This window comes from Onychostoma macrolepis, chromosome 23 (genome assembly GCF_012432095.1).
Source record: "Onychostoma macrolepis isolate SWU-2019 chromosome 23, ASM1243209v1, whole genome shotgun sequence".
NCBI classification, from domain to species: Eukaryota; Metazoa; Chordata; class Actinopteri; order Cypriniformes; family Cyprinidae; genus Onychostoma; species Onychostoma macrolepis.
Window position 1 is genome coordinate 28,603,868 of NC_081177.1, and position 18,450 is coordinate 28,622,317.

An 18,450-nucleotide genomic window follows, 5' to 3' on the forward strand; every position below is an offset into this window, starting at 1 on the left:
AGATTTCAGCATTATGTATGAAGAACGAGATGATCTACTGCATCAAAATCAGCAGGTTCCTTTTTAGAAATCATGAATCCAAGAATTCAATCTGCTTGTGTAGCCAGTTGATTGTGACTTTTACATTTTATTTTATATAATTTACTTTATGGTGTTCTATGTTTGTGTTGAAAGGAATTTTATTAATTTATTTATTTTTTTGAAAGTGTTAACTTCATCAAAACTTGTATTTAATGTTTACTTTTGATAATTGTTATTCATATTTATGTAACCGGTCCTACTCGCCCTGCTCCAAGCGGGCTTCGAACCGCGGTCATAACCAATCACATTACAGCCTTGACATCATTGAATTTCCGTCAGAGTTCTGCGACACTCAATCATCGTTTACAGATCCCATAGGAATGAATGAGAATTGCCGTAAACTTAATCCCACCTGTCGCAGAACTCAGTGACTTCTCTTATAAAACAGCATTTTTTTTTTTGTGGTAAACTCTAAAAATAGTTAAATCCAAAAGTATTGTTTAGTGTAAAACATGTTGAAGATTAGCAGATAAGCTGTCGATTCATTAAATGATAAGCCATTTCCTCTAAAAAGCTGTTTATTCAGCGTAGTGAAGCCTCTTCTCCATTGACATCCATTCAAAAATTAAGGCCTCCGGTCTCCTTTCCCACGTACTGCCAGACATGAAGTGTTAGCTTTAGCCACTATGCTTTTTCGGCTAATGGTTGCAGGCTTGCCTTCTAGTGGCTTTGGGCCCAATCCCAATTCTATTTTATACACTTTCCACTTCCACTTCCCCTACCCCTCCGCCTACCCATTCCCCTTTCCCCTAAGAATTGGGACATCACTACTATACCATCACACGTCATCATATGTCGTCTAGCTCCTACAATAAACACACCTATACTGGTAGCTGGTGTGCATTAGAGCCTTTAATTACGTTCTATAATGTGCTGCTTACACACACACACACACACACATATCAGAGATCACGCATCTCACACATCCAGGAGCAAAGAAACTTGTCAACACTGCCCCATGACTTTTATTAATAACAGTTTAAAAGGTTAGTTCACCAAAAAATGAAAATTCTGTCATTAATTACTCAGACCCTCCATAGACAACAAAGGTCCTTACATGATCAAGGTCCAGAAACATAGCAAGGAGATCGGTAAAATAATCCATGTGACATCAGGGGTTCAACCATTATGAAGCTACGAGAATACTTTTTGTGCGCAAAAGAAAAAGAAAAAAAATAACGACTTTATTCAAATTCGTCCCCAAGTGCCATTTTGGAGAATATCCACTGAACGCAAACACGTATGATCTTCTATGTCAGCCATGAAAATATATGTGGCACTATGGTGCAGTCTGTAATGATATGACGTTAGCAAACTTTATAGCGATGTTTTGCAAAAATTTATTTAAATAACATGACCGTAAATATGAACTAACGATTGAATGTAACCTAAAACAAATTATTACTTTTCATTAAAATCTTTATTAATTCCAATAATGCTTACATTTGTGTGTCTTTTTGTTCACTAGGGCAGCCATGTTGCCGCTGTAGCCGTTTTATGCTCAGATAATTCAAACCCCGTCGTTTGAAGTGTGGTCCCGAAAAATCTTCTGTGAAGGGCTATCTGGCCCTTTCCCCTTATCCCTATCCCTCCAACCAAAAGAGAATCGAGACACCCCTACCCCTTCACGTGAACATGCCTAATGGAGGGGTAGGGGAAAGGGGAAGGGCTAAGGGGTAGAAATGGGATTGGGCCTAAAGCTGCCTTAAAACTGTGCATGTAAGTATAAATTTTTTTATGAGTCACATGTAAAGCAGTGTCAGATCTGCATCAAGTTCAGCAGTGGCAGTTTTTAAAGTAGCAGCCAAAATAACCTAATACATTTACATTTAATCATTTAGCAGACGCTTTTATCCAAAGCGACGTACAAATGAGAACAATAGAAGCAATCAGACCATCGAGAGTGCAGCTGTTACGGGGCTGACGAGACGAGAGGCGTACGGATCCATTTGCAGACTTTTATTGGCAAGAGACGTGGTCATAACAGGCAGGGTCAAACAGTGGCAAACAGGTATAACAGGGACGAGACAAAGAGTAACCAGAGACAAGCGTGGGTCGGCGATCGGTGAACAGTATCCACAGGGGCGAGACAGGAGAGGTAAACCGAAACGTGAGCGATAGTCCAGGCAGGGGAAAACACAATCCAACAAAGGCTAGGCTAGGCAAGGCAAGGCTAGGCAAGGAAAACTAATAGGGCTCTGTAGGGCAGCAATAATGCGTACAATACTCGGCAACGAGGCAGAGAATGTCCAGGGTTGAAATAGTGTGTGTGATTAGTGATGCTGTGTGATCAGGTGTGCGTGTGCAGGTGGAGCAGATAGAGCAGGAGCCCACCACGACGGGTCAGGAACCCACAGCAGAGCCTGGGACCTATGGAGAACAAAGACACAAGGAGGAGACAGAACATGCACAGACACAAGGACTGGGGTAGGGAACACAGGAAGTTCATAGTTCGTTTCCATAGCAGGGACAGGACAGAACGAGAGTTTATTAACGGCCTCCATAGCCGTGACAGGACAGAACGAGAGTTCATTGATGGCCTCCATAGCCGTGACAGGACAGAACGAGAGTTCATTGGCGGCCTCCATAGCCGTGACAGGACAGAACGAGAGTTCATTGGCTGATACCGCTGACACCTCTGGAGGTTCTGCGGCGGTTGCCGCCACCTCTGGAGGTTCTACAGTGGTAAACTCAGGACACAGGGAGAGTTCAGTAATGGTTTCTTCGACTGTAACACAACAGGCTGAGAGTTCATTGCTGGGCGCCACCACCATACGAGGAGCTGAAGTGAGCACCGCCGCTTCGAGAGGTTCTGCAGCATGTACCGCCACCTCTGGAGAAACTGCAACGGGCACCATCACTTCAGGGAACACGGCAGTGAGTGCCACTACCTCAGGAGGTTCTGCAGCGTCAGCCGCCACCTCTAGAGACATCATAGTGGACGCCGTCACCTCTGGGAGTTCTGTGGTGGTGTATGCAGCCCAAACACACCAAAATGCGAACCTTGATGATCTGGGTGTGTCAGCCCGGACGTGACCCGACTCTGGAAGGTCAGTGGAGACGTGCTGCGGTGACTCTGGACGGTCAGCAGAGACGTGCTGCCGTGACTCTGGACGGTCAGCGGAGACATGCTGCCGTGACTCTGGACGGTCAGCGTAGACGGGTCGTGACTCTGGACGGTCAGCGGAGGTCTGGCGAGACTCTGGACGAGCAACTGTGATGTGACTTGACTTTAGGAGATTAGCCGTGACGTGCTGCTGTGACTCTGGACGAGCAGCCGTGACATGCTGCTGTGACTCTGGACGAGCAGCCGTGACATGCTGCTGTGACTCTGGACGGACAGCTGAGACGGGGCAAGATTCTGGGAGATCAGTTGAGACGTGACTCGGTTGATGACGACCAACTGTGACTTGACTGGGCTCTTTAACAGCAACTGTGACTTGACTTAGCTTGTGAAGATCAGCTGTGACTTGACCTGATTCGTGACGATCAACGGTGACTTGACTTAGCTCATGAAGATCAGCTCTGACTTGGCTTGATTCGTGAAGATCAGCTTTGACTTGGCTTGATTCGTGACGATCAACGGTGACTTGACTTAGCTTGTGAAGATCAGCTGTGACTTGTCTCGACTGGTGAAGATCAGCTTTGACTTGGCTTGATTCGTGAAGATCAGCTTTGACTTGATTTGATTCGTGAAGATCAGCTGTGTCTTGGCTTGATTCGTGAAGATCAGCGGTGACTTGACTTAGCTTGTGAAGATCAGCTGTGACTTGTCTCGACTTGTGAAGATCAGCTGTGTCTTGGCTTGATACATGAAGATCAGCTTTGACTTGGCTTGACTCGTAAAGATCAGCTTTGACTTGGCATGACTCGTGACGATCAACGGTGACTTGACATAGCTCTTTGGCATTAACTTTGACTTGACTTGGCTCTTGAATGGCAGCAATGACATGATGGGGTGTTGTTGTGGCCGCCATTTTGTGAACGGGCTCTGGTGCGTCCGCCATTACCGTCATAGACGCGGTATCACGTTCCTCTTCCGTGACACCCACGGTGAAGGAGGAACCGACTGACAACAGAGAATAGTCCAAGAACTGACTGAGTGACGAACGCGGACCCTCGAGTCTAAGCTTAGACTTGAGAGGTGGATTTATGCCATCGCAGAAAATCTCTATTAAAATAATGTCTGGTAATTCTGAATAGTGAGCGATGGCTAAAAATTCTCGCATATGGTTTTCCAGTGATCGTGGACCCTGTTTAATGGCAAATAATATTTTTGTTGTGTCCATACCTGGCCAATGTCTGTTTGAAAAGCTGCTGGATCCTTGTGTGGCCGAGTATTCTGTTACGGGGCTGACGAGACGAGAGGCATACGGATCCATTTGCAGACTTTTATTGGCAAGAGACGTGGTCATAACAGGCAGGGTCAAACAGGTATAACAGGGACGAGACAAAGAGTAACCAGAGACAAGCGTGGGTCGGCGATCGGTGAACAGTATCCACAGGGGCGAGACAGAAGAGGTAAACCGAAACTTGAGCGATAGTCCAGGCAGGGGAAAACACAATCCAACAAAGGCTAGGCTAGGCTAGGCAAGGCAAGGCAAGGCAAGGCTAGGCTAGGCTAGGCTAGGAAAACTAATAGGGCTCTGTAGGGCAGCAATAATGCGTACAATACTCGGCAACGAGGCAGAGAATGTCCAGGGTTGAAATAGTGTGTGTGATTAGTGATGCTGTGTGATCAGGTGTGCGTGTGATTAGTGCAATGAGTGATTGGTGACAGCTGTGTGCGTGTGATTGGTGAGATGGCTGATGGGAAATGCAGTCCATGTGATGTGTGATGTGAAAGTCCATGTGGTGAGCGGGTGACCTCTAGTGGTGAATGAACGGGAGTGCAGACCAGATTCGTGACAGCAGCAGTATATAAGTGCCATGACAAGTCTCAGTTAGGCCAGCACAGTACACGCCAGTAATAGCCAGTGATGTCTGTTAATCAAAGATGAGCCTTCAGCTCATCTGCATTTTTTGGTCTCTTGTTTCTCATTTTCCTCTTGGCAATACCCCATAGAGTCTCTATGGGGTTCAGGTCTGGTGAGTTTGCTGGCCAGTCAAGCACACCAACACCATGGTCATTTAACCAACTTTTGGTGCTTTTGGCAGTGTGGGCAGGTGCCAAATCCTGCTGGAAAATGAAATCAGCATCTTTAAAAAGCTGGTCAGCAGAAGGAAGCATGAAGTGCTCCAAAATTTCTTGGTAAACGGGTGCAGTGACTTTGGTTTTCAAAAAACACACTGAACCAACACCAGCAGATGACATTGCACCCCAAATCATCACAGACTGTGGAAACTTAACACTGGACTTCAAGCAACTTGGGCTATGAGCTTCTCCACCCTTCCTCCAGACTCTAGAACCTGTAGCCAAACTGTAGCCAAATTCCTTGACACATCTGTGTGTGGTGGCTCTTGATGCCTTGACCCCAGCCTCAGTCCATTCCTTGTGAAGTTCACCCAAATTCCTGAATCGATTTTGCTTGACAGTCCTCATAAGGCTGCGGTTCTCTCGGTTAGTTGTGCATCTTTTTCTTCCACACTTTTTCCTTCCACTCAACTTTCTGTTAACATGCTTGGATACAGCACTCCGTGAACAGCCAGCTTCTTTGGCAATGAATGTTTGTGGCTTACCCTCCTTGTGAAGGGTGTCAATGATTGTCTTCTGGACAACTGTCAGATCAGCAGTCTTCCCCATGATTGTGTAGCCTAGTGAACCAAACTGAGAGACCATTTTGAAGGCTCAGGAAATCTTTGCAGGTGTTTTGAGTTGATTAGCTGATTGGCATGTCACCATATTCTAATTTGTTGAGATGTGAATTGGTGGGTTTTTGTTAAATGTGAGCCAAAATCATCACAATTAAAAGAACCAAAGACTTAAACTACTTCAGTCTGTGTGCATTGAATTTATTTAATACACGAGTTTCACAAGTTGAGTTGAATTACTGAAATAAATGAACTTTTCCACGACATTCTAATTTATTGAGATGCACCTGTATACACACATACACACACACACACACACACACATATATATATATATATATATATATATATATATATATATATATATATATATGTATATATTGACATAGGAATGACATAATGACGTATTCTGAAACATGCTCTTTTAAAAGACATAAAAGTTTTGGTAACAGGACTGAGAAAAAAAAATGCAAATATCTTCCACTTAAAAACGTGTTAAAAATGAAATAAAGTTACCCAAGATTGACCAGTACAGATAAAGAAATGTTATTTATCTTTTTGGAAGAGTTTTAGAAGTAAATAACAATCAACACAAACTCAGCACACCTGAGATCTTGATAGGTGCTTAAGAAAAATACTCCAACAACAAAGTGGAATCCAATCAATAAAAAATGATGATCCCGCACACTATCGGTCAATGCTAAATATAGAAATTTATTACAAAAAACAGCAACAATAGTCACAACCAAACAAACAGTCACAACCAATGAATGTACTCAACACTACATGTGAACCAATCACCAACTCGTAAGACATGATTAGCGAGGACTCAAATATCCAATAAAAAACACTTTTCAATATTACCAATAAACAATGTTCCCTATTTTATAAACGCATCTAATGATATTTGCAAAGTCACATTGTTAGACAATAAATATCTAAACAAAATTACAATATCATCTCTTCACAATTAAGTAGACACTCAAAAATACAGTACAATAAAAAACACCCTACAACATTACATTAAATAATGCTTCATCATTTAACCCCAAGGGTGATAAGATTTGCAAAGTCACAATCCAAAACAGTTCACGTCTTAATAAAAGAGTTTCAATATCACCACCACGTGGTGGAACCGACACTTTTTCAATCCCCAAAAAACGTAGGGAGGACACATCATTATTAGAAGAAAGAAAATGTGCAGCAACTGGATAATTGATATCCTTTCTCCTAATGGAGCTCTTATGTTCACTGATCCTCTGTTTCAATTGTCGAGATGTTTTTCCCACGTAACACAGACCACATGGACATCGAATAAGGTACACAACATGAGTAGAAGCACATGTAATGACACAATTAATTTTATATTATAGGATATCGAAAAAGAGGACTCAACTCTGGGTCCGAGGTTAGTAAATGCCAATGTTTTTTAAAAATGTTTCTGATCTGATAAGTTGTTGACGAATATGTAGTAATAAAAGTAAACAAATGTTTTTTTGTCCGTTTTGTCTTCTTATTTAACAACTCTGTACATGTTTTTTTAAAAGCTATATCAAAAGCATTATTAACCCATTTTATGGGATATCCTCTATCCGAAATATTTTTTTTCATAATCAGCGACTTTTCGATAAAATCAGAATCTGAATGGCAAATCCTTCTTAATCTGTAGAACCCCTTTTCAAAGAGGATGGATGGAAACTTGTAGCTAGTAAAAGAGTGTTACGATCAGTTTCTTTGGTATACAAAGTGGTTATCAGCTTCCCTTCATGCTTAAGCACCCACATATCCAAAAAATGAACTTTTAGGGGGCTCACTTCAAGGGTAAATTCCAATTCCTCTACAAAATACAAAAAATATCATCAATATATCTATAGCATTTCATTATGGGAGAAGAAAATGGATTGACATCACAGTTATAAACATAGCAGTGCTCGAAATAACCCATAAGAGGCCATTTCGATTAAAAAGGAAAAGAAGTCTCATCACGTTCTGCAAGATAGTACGTTAGGGCATTCAGTCCATTTTCATGAGCAATATTAGTATACAAACTAGATATATCCGAAGTTAATAACAACACCATATCAGATAAATCTTGTAAATCTTGTTAATAAAATCTGTGGAATCTCTAATATAGGAAGGTAATTTCTGTACAAATGGTTTAATAAAGTAGTCCACATATTGGGATAGCCCCTAAAAGTTCATTTTTTGGATATGTGGGTGCTTAAGCATGAAGGGAAGCTGATAACCACTTTGTATACCAAAGAAACTGATAGTCAAGTCAAGTCACCTTTATTTATATAGCGCTTTTAACAATACAGATTGTGTCAAAGCACTTAACAGTATCAAATTAGAGGATAGAGTGTCAGTAATATATAATGATAAGATTAAACACTCAATTTTCAATTTTCAGTTAAAGGCATTTCATTATTGAATTCAGAGATGTCATTGTCTAGCTCAGTTTAGTTTAAATAGTATCTGTGCAATCAAATCGCGCGATAATCGCTAGAAATTAAGTGTCCCCAACTGAGCAAGCCAGAGGCGACAGCGGCAAGGAACCAAAACTCCCTCTGAGACAGAATGGAGAAAAAAACCTTGAGAGAAACCAGACTCAGTCAGGGGGCCAGTTCTCCTCTGACCAGACGAACCCGCAGTTCAAAAGTTTATATTTCTGTTTTAATTTTGTTGTAATTTCTAACAATAGTAGTATTATGTAGTTAGGTATTTTATTATATTTTTGTTATTTTCATTCACTGCTAAAAACTGATGGCGGTCAGATAAGTACGATTTGAACCATGCTAAGGCGCTTCCACTAATGCCAACAAAGTTTTGTAGTCTATTCAAAAGAATGTTGTGGTCGATCGTGTCGAACGCAGCGCTAAGATCCAGTAGAACTAATAAAGAGATACAACCACGATCAGATGATAGAAGCAGGTCATTTGTAACTCTAATGAGAGCAGTCTCAGTACTATGATACGGTCTAAATCCTGACTGGAATTCCTCACAGATATCATTTTTCTCTAGGAAGGAATATAATTGTGAGGATACTACCTTTTCTAGTATCTTTGACAGAAAAGGGAGATTTGAGATCGGTCTGTAATTAACTAGATCTTTGGGGTCAAGTTGTGGTTTTTTAATGAGAGGCTTAATAACAGCCAATTTGAAGGTTTTGGGGACATATCCTAAAGACAATGATGAATTAATAATAGCCAAAAGAGGATCTATGACTTCTGGAAGCAGCTCTTTTAGTAGTTTAGATGGAATCGGGTCTAACATACATGTTGTTGGTTTAGATGATTTAACAAGTTTATACAATTCTTCCTCTCCTACAGTAGAGAATGAATGGAATTGTTCCTCAGGGGATCTATAGTGCGCTATCTGAAGCGATACTGTAGCTGACGGCTGCAAGGATACAATTTTATCTCTGATAGTATCGATCTTGGAAGTGAAGTAGTTCATAAAGTCATTACTGCTATGCTCTTGGGAAATGCCAACACCTGTTGATGCTTGATTTTTCGTTAATTTAGTTACTGTATTGAATAAATACCGAGGGTTATGTTTACATTTCGTCTCTTCTAGAAGAAAACAATCAGATCTAGCAGTTTTTAATGCTTTTCTGTAGGATAGGGTACTTTCCCGCCAAGCTAAACGAAATACCTCTAATTTAGTTTTCCTCCAGCGTAACACTCTTTTACTAGCTACAAGTTTCCATCCATCCTCTTTGAAAAGGGGTTCTACAGATTAAGAAGGATTTGCCATTCAGATTCTGATTTTATCGAAAAGTCGCTGATTATGAAAAATAATTTTTCGGATAGAGGATATCCCATAAAATGGGTTAATGATGCTTTTGATATAGCTTTTAAAAAAACGTGTACAGAGTTGTTAAATAAGAAGACAAAACGGACAAAAAAACATTTGTTTACTTTTATTACTACATATTCGTCAACAACTTATCAGATCAGAAACATTTAAAAAAAAACATTGGCATTTACTAACCTCGGACCCAGAGTTGAGTCCTCTTTTTCGATATCCTCCGATGATTGTAAATAAGCGGTCTAAAAAGATCTTCTTGTACATGCCTGGTTTCAGAGTGCGGTCTCTCCTACATCTCAAACCTTATTGAGTCCTATACAGAAAGGAAATTATCGGTGCGCAATAATTGTGCACAGTGTAATAATACATTCAAAACTGCGGGGTTTTTTTGTCATCCAAGAACAGGTAGAAAATATCAAATTAATTCTGTCATTACATGTGCCTCAACTCATGTTGTGTACCTTATTCGATGTCCATGTGGTCTGTGTTACGTGGGAAAAACATCTCGACAATTGAAACAGAGGATCAGTGAACATAAGAGCTCCATTAGGAGAAAGGATATCAATTATCCAGTTGCTGCACATTTTCTTTCTTTTTTGCACGTGTCCTCCCTACGTTTTTGGGGATTGAAAAAGTGTTGGTTCCACCACGTGGTGGTGATATTGAAACTCTTTTATTAAGACGTGAATTGTTTTGGATTGTGACTTTGCAAATCTTATCACCCTTGGGGTTAAATGATGAAGCATTATTTAATGTAATGTTGTAGGGTGTTTTTTTATTGTACTGTATTTTTGAGTGTCTACTTAATTGTGAAGAGATGATATTGTAATTTTGTTTAGATATTTATTGTCTAACAATGTGACTTTGCATTAGATGTGTTTATAAAATAGGGAACATAGTTTATTGGTAATATTGAAAAGTGTTTTTTATTGGATATTTGAGTCCTCGCTAATCATGTCTTAGGAGTTGGTGATTGGTTCACATGTAGTGTTGAGTACATTCATTGGTTGTGACTGTTTTTAAATGTCTTGTCTGTAACAGCATACACACGCTTGATGAAGGTCAGTGGACCGAAACGTTGCTGTTTTTTGTAATAAATTTCTATATTTAGCATGGACCGATAGTGTGCGGGATCATCATTTTTTATTGATTGGAAGTAAATAACAAACATTCGGTGGAATGTCCCTTAATTATTAGGTAACATTATGTGATTTTAACTGACATATTTGACTGCTCTCGTTTTCCTCACTCACGAAGACTGTTGGTGTTGATCGAATACCATATAAGCCTATAATTTTAAGTCCTTTTCATTTATTTGTGCAGATCGGCTTTTTAAAAAGGAAAACAAATCAGCGCACCTTATAGACGCATTAAGTAATTTCCCCCGTATTATTTCCCTCCTCTCGCCGCCTCACACTCCAGTCCAGCGGGCGGCGCTAAAACACATACGCTTGTTTGCCAAACACCATTAAACCTTAGAGGAAGAAGATTTGTTTCACCGTGATCTCTGTCGTTTTGTCGTGATGGTGGTTTAACACAAACTGTTAGAAATTTAGTTTTTGTAAATAGAAAAAATACAGTTTTTGAATCAGGTCAATAAATACCAGTAATATTCTCATCCTCACAGTCGTGACTGAGTTTTCAAGCAAGCAGGAATATCTGGAGGAGTATCATCTGAACTGAGATCTGCTGCTGTGAAGATGGTGTTTGTTAAAGAGGAGAGTGAGGAGAACACGAGTGAACCAGAACCCTGGAGAATAAAACACGAACCAGAACCCTGCAGAATAAAACAGGAGGAACCAGAACCCTGGAGAATAAAACACGAGGAACCAGAACCCTGGAGAATAAAACACGAGGAACAAGGAGGTTGGTGTTTATTCTTCATTCATCTTTAATGACTGTTTGTCAATCAATAATTAAATAAACGTTAATACAAAAGCACAAATCCAACTGTTACTACTATATGGATCAATTCAGAATCACTACACTTCTGACCATGGCATAATCTAAAACACTATTTTTTAGCCAGCATTAATTTTAAAACACTACTGCTTTTAAGCCAAATACACGCTGAAAATAATAATTTACTGGCCTCTGGAGTCACTATTCTCTGTATTAGCGCTGTTTTAAATTTACTGTTTGAATGCTTCTCTTACTGGATCCTTGGGCTTTCCAGTTGTTTACCGGTTTAAAATTATGTGATCGCAAAAACCTGCTACTTTTCTTTTTTAAAAGGGGTGGTTGACTGTTTTTTTTTTCTAGGCTTGTTTGTGTTTATGGGGACGCATTATTTTTCACATAATTTACCTTTATTCCACACCACTCTGTCCCTTCTCTGATAAACGCGCTGATCATTTCCTGCTTTTATGAAGCTCCTCCCTCAAAAATACGCAATTGGTTAGGTGCTCCAGTGTATTGTGATTGGCTAAATTGTGAAGCAACTCATTGTAGTCCCTATGAGCCGTTTTTATAGGCATTAAACTGCCAGAATTTTAAAAGACGATATCTCCGTGTGCATTGAACTTTCAGCGCTGCAACTTTGCAGATATTGTTTATGATCAAACAGCAACATTACACACTAATTAATGTTAAAAAGTGAAATCGCAATCAACCACCCCTTTAAGGTATTGTTTTCGTTATAATGTAATTCGAGAGCCCGACAGTGTTTCCCATACATTGATTTATTTGTGGTGGCCCGCCACAATATCAAAACTGACTGAACCAAATAGATTTTCTTTTTTCTTTTATAATATGTTTTATTAATTTTCATTCTATAAAGAAATAATATCCTTACTAAATAATGATAATATAATGTCAACAACAGGTAAAGAAAAAAAAAAAACTATAAAACAAACAATGAAAAAAATAAAATTCAGCTCACACACAAAAAGTGAAGGTTACATGAGCATACACATACATGGGAATTCAGTAAGTTTGGGAAAAATAAAATAATATTGAAGTACTGACAATGAGTAAAGATTGTAGTACAACTAACAAAATCAGCCATGACACCCTTAGATGAATCCTCCTGTACTTTACTGTACTTAGGAATCACAGATTCTAGCCTACGTCTTGGAATATATGACCCAAATAAGAATTTTCACCTTATATTGCCATCTGAACAAGTAACAAGTCTGCCACGTTTGTTCTGACCAACTGAGGAAAAAATCGTTACAATAAATTGCGCTACCAATGGTGATTTAATCTAATGATCGGTTAGTTCATATCACATCTAACCGAGTAAATTATTATTATTGTTATACTTTATTCTCAAACTGTTAATGTTAAGAACATCAGCATTGTGTGATAACGAGTATAGTTTGTATTAGCGTGTAGATTTTAATTTCTGTACAGTCTAATCTCTAATTGTCATACCATTCGAATTTCAAATTAAGTAATTCTTTTAACCTCAAAAGCAAACTATGCTCCCTTCGAACTGGTTTTCTTTAAAATACAAATCTTTGTAAACTCAGGCTATCTGTAATCACTATCTGTAAAACTGGAGTATAATTTAATTTCATTCACAGGTGTTTCATAAATACATAATTCTTTCTGGATCACAATCCGCCATCAAAATGATACATTTCATTATTCTAGCTGCTGTGAGAAAAGGCTATACACGGTCCGCCCCCTACAGGATCCTCACATGCGAACTACTTTGTTTACAGACGTGACGTAATGATGCAGTGTCATGCTTGAATTTCCTGCGAAAACCTACCCGTACCACTCAAATTAGAAAACATTATTATAAGCTAACCGTTGTGAATTGGGCTAAAGTAAGGTGATAGTTTTGAACACTGGCTGGTTATGTACTTGCACAAATATTGATTTCGGATAATTTTTAACCCAAAAAAGTTATGGACTGCAGCTTTAATTTCCCTTTCCCAAATCGTTTTAAGAAAATGAGTGGATGTGTTAACATACTCCGATAACACACCATAAAATAAACTTATAGATTTAGTTGAGTACATTTCAAAAAGCTGCTTCTCAATTTCTGAGGAACTTGCATTAGAAAGAAGTGTTGTATCTTTTTGAATGTATTTTCTTATTTGTAAATAGCAGAAAATGTTCACTATGTCCAACTGCCCTGAGTGCGTGCACGGCATGTATGTGCTCTGGCGTAGTTTACGCAAGCGCCGGAAGTGATCTGTCGCGCGTATACGTCACTCATTGTTTACACAGTGCACAGAGATTGTGGGTATGACGGCTAATCAAAATGGTAATTACTTGCGCTTATCCTGATTGTTCAAACCGACTTAAACCTAAAAGATTACGTTTGCTCGAGCGAACTCATCCAGGAGTGTTGACTTTTCAAATTGCGTAAACTATGCAAATTTCTACTGTAAAACGATTGCCCGGGACAGTGTTGCCACCATGTGGAAAAACTGATTACTGCAAAATAACTTAAGTGCGCATGTGTGACCTGAGCGTAAAAAGCATGCGCGGTTACAAAAATCGGGTGGTGCATGTACTGTTCTGATGACGCAATTCACATCACGCTCACTGTACGCTGTCCCTCGCGTACGCGTAAAAAGTTCATTATACTTTGGGCTTTATCCTTGCTTGTTTACATCAGTGTGCACACGCGCCTTTGACGCAGCATACAGCGGTGTTGTACATTGTGACCAGTTTATGGGAAAAGTGTTCTTAAAATGCATTCAAAATTCTGAATAATTTGTAATAAATAATTATTGTCTGTATTTTGAAGTGCCCAAGATAACAATATTGTGCATGTTCATTATCGTGATATATCGCATTACTGAATACTGGCACATGTCTAGCCAGCACGCATTAAAAAGTGCCAGTACGCAAAAGGCTAAAATACAGAAGTAAAATACTGTGTACCGGTGCTTGCCCACTTCAAGCACTGGAAGTAACCTTGTTTATTCTAATGCCTGATCTGTGATCAGTAATTTCTGATGTGTTTCATGTTCAGTCAATTCCCTCTCGAGCTTTCACGAGACATCACAGAGAATTTCTCTGTTATGGGAACTCCTTCCCTTCAACCTTTCCTGAAGTCCTATTGGCTCACGCCAGTCAAATGACTGGCCAATTGTTGCGAAGCATGCAACCGTATGCAAATACCGACAAGCTCGAGAGGCAGTATAAAATGCGGTGCCCGCGACAATTACGTCAGAATCTTCTACTTCACCTGTTGAATTCATCATGGCTACAGTTTGCAAGATCTGCGCCGGACCAATAGAACCGCCGGATCAACACGATCACTGCGTTGCCTGCCTGGGCCTGGCACACGCCGAGGCGGTGCTGGTCGAGTCCGACTGCGGACATTGCGCGGACCTGCCGGCCCGCGTGCTCCGGAACCGCCGCGATATGATTCGTGGCCTATTCGGGGTGAGGCTCCTGGTGGCGGGAGCGTCGTCTTGCCGCTCCGCCAAACCCAACGGTCGCCCCATTCCCCAGTATCCTTCCCCGAGGACTGCTTCCGCCCTCCTTCCAACATTGGGGAGTTTGTGTCCTTTGACCAGGAGGAGGGGGATGACACTATGTCCATTTTGGCCTCGGAGAGGGAGCTCTTTCACAGCCACCGTTCGAACCTTTGGCATCCGTTGATTTGAAGGAGCTATCTCTCAAAACTGCACTTCTTCTTGCCCTCGCTTCGGCTAAGCGCATAGGGAATTTACACACGTTTTCTGTGAGCAGCGACTGTATTCGCTTCGGACCCGGTGACTGCAGCGTCACTCTCCGGCCGAGACCGGGCTACGTGCCTAAATTACTATCTACCCCTTTCAGAGCGCAGATTGTTTCGTTGTCTGCCCTGTCTTCTGAGTCATCGACCTTGTGTGATGCGGACGCTCAGACTTCGGTGTGCCCCCTCAGGGCTTTGAGGATTTACATCGACCGTTTGGCCAGCTTTCGGCAATCTGACCAGCTTTTCGTGTGCCACGGTGGTTGCGCGAAGGGCCGGGCCGTGTCAAAACAGAGGCTTTACCACTGGATTGTGGGCGCTATCACGGCTGCTTATACGAGCCGAGGTTTGGAATGCCCTCTGCACATTAGGGCCCACTCAACAAGGGCTATCGCCTCCTCCTGGGCATGGTCGAGAGGTATGTCTATTCAGGATATATGCTTTGCAGCCGGCTGGTCTTCTCAAAATACCTTCGCCAGGTTTTACAAGCTGGACGTTCAGTCCTTAGCCTCCCAAGTGTTGTCGGTGAGTGACTGATTTATGTTTGCTACCGCTATTGTGGGACATGTGTGTTGCTGCCTCGCACAGTAATTACTCTGCGCAGCCGTCTTGCTATCGTTGTTGTTGTCTGTGTTATTCGTGTCTATTCACTAGTGCTACCATGATCATGTTATGTTTTATGCTGCTTAACACAGCTATCTCTGTGCAGCCCCTTACAATACTATTATTGCGTCTGTTCTGCCCTGTTCGCAGCGCGGCCTGCAATATTATCGACCAGATATGCAAATTTCATATACCTGGGGTGTAGACGCTCATTGGCTTACCTCCACCTATCAGCTGCGAGCCCGCCTAACAAGCGTCGCTATTGGTGGGAATTATGTGTGTGTATTCTCTCTTCGCTGAATGTGTAACTTGTACAGGCTGCTCGTAGCCTCTCTCACGGCGGGATTGAATATCGTTCCCATAACGGAGAAATTCTCCGTGATGTCTCGTGACAGCTCGAGAGGGAACGTCTCCGGTTACTATCGTAACCTCGGTTCCCTGAGAGCGGGAACGAGACATCACGGTCTTCGCCGTGCTCGCTGCTCGACCAGCTAAGCGGCGTTCAGTATCCGATTCTGACGTAATTGTCACGGGCACCGCATTTTATACTGCCTCTCGAGCTCGTCAGTATTTGCATACGGTTGCATGCTTCGCGACAATTGGCCAGTCATTTGACTGGCGTGAGCCAATAGGACTTCAGGAAAGGTTGAAGGGAAGGAGTTCCCATAACGGAGAAATTCTCCGTGATGTCTCGTTCCCGCTCTCAGGGAACCGAGGTTATGATAGTAACTGGAGACGTTTTTCTTTGTCTCAAGAGCCGTTTTTATTGCGTGCGTGTGTGTGTGTGTGTGTGTCAAGCCACTGACCAAATGTAAAATAGTCTTGTCAACTCTAATAGCCTCGTGGGCAGCACGCCAGCATGAAGCGTTGTTGCACTTCGGGCGTCCCGAGATCGAGTCCCAGCTTGTGGACTTTTTCTGATACAGCCCCTCTCTTTTGCTATTGCTACGAGAAGCATTAAACATGAACGCGAACGCGGTTGCTGTGGTCGCGAGCAATACTTGCTGGCAAACACTTCTTACTGTTACAAATTAAATGATTACTTTACAAAAATGCAACAATGCAGTCATGTATTCTGCTGTATTAAAGCTTTAATCAGGAAAAAAAGTATATTAAATGCTAACATAAGCGGTAGCATTTACAAATAACAGTGTATCTAAAAGTATGAGACAACAACAGACAAACAAAACATACCATTCTGAAACATCCTGTAAGATCTGTGCTTGCACAGGTTCATCCTCTTCACTAATATTCTCTGGGTCACAATCAGGCTCAAATTGATAAGCAATATTGACGACGCCATTGTTTACAATACAACACCAGAGCACATGCACTGAGCTGAGGGGCGTGACGTTTAGACGAGCACTAGGCGGTTTAGCGAATCACAACAAACTGTGCCAGCTAACCAATCTGAGTCCATTGTGTATTTCTGAGGGAGGGGCTTCATAAAACCATCAGAGCGTTCATAAGAAAGGTACAGAGTAAAGGTAAATTATTATTTGTTTTTAAATTAAGCATTAACACATTAGATTGCACCCTATAAACACAATCAAGCCTAGAAAAAAAGCAGTCAACCACCTCTCACTGCAACCTTTCATGTGATGGGAGTAGATCTAAATATAATCCTATACACATACAGACAACAGCACTGTGAAAATGATCACCATTTGTGAAAACAGTAACATCATGCACATGTGTATTACATGTTCAGCCTTCAGATGCGTAGTTATTCTTTACAAAGTGACATCGCCAACTACTGGCCTGGCAGCATAATACAGCGTTTTAGTCGTTTTCATGGATCTGTGTGAACAGGGACAGGGTTGACCATGTTTTCATCTGTACAAAAATGTTTTCCTTTTTATTTTCCAAATGTTCCAATTGACTTTCATATTTTTAATGATTTCATTTCAGGCCTGATGAAAATGAAAGAAGAAAGACAAGATCTCAATGAGGTGGATGAGAAACATCGGTGTCAGAAAGATCATGATGTGACTGGAGAAAAATCAGTGAGTTGCAGCATTAAAAAAACAAAAGTCAAAAGGCCTTCCAGCTGCTCTCAGTGTGGGAAGTCGTTCACACGTAAAGCAAGCCTTAAGAAGCACATGTTAATTCATGCTGGGATAAAGCCTTTCAGCTGCTCTCAGTGTGGAAAGAGTTTCACACAGCATGGACACCTTAAGGATCATTTGGTAACTCACATTTCAGAAAAACCTTTCACCTGCTCTGATTGTGGAAAATGTTTCACACGTAAAGGATACCTTAAGACTCACATGTTAATTCACACTGGAACAAAGCCTTTTACCTGCTCTCAATGTGGAAAGAGTTTCATATGTAAAGGAATTCTGACGAATCACATGTTAATTCATACTGGGATAAAGTCTTTCAGCTGCTCTGAGTGTGGAAAGAGTTTTACACAGAAAGTACACCTTACGGTTCATTTGCTAACTCACTCTTCAGAAAAGCCTTTCAGCTGCTCTGATTGTGGAAAATCTTTCACACGTAAAGGATACCTTGAGACTCACATGTTAAGTCATGCTGGGTAAAAGCCTTTCAGCTGC

General features: G+C 41.1%; 1 pseudogene; it reads left to right on the forward strand.

The window, feature by feature from the left end:
• The first annotated feature begins 11,485 nt into the window (after window positions 1-11,485).
• LOC131532709 (gastrula zinc finger protein XlCGF57.1-like) overlaps window positions 11,486-18,450 on the forward strand; it is a 30,894-nt pseudogene continuing 23,929 nt past the window's right edge.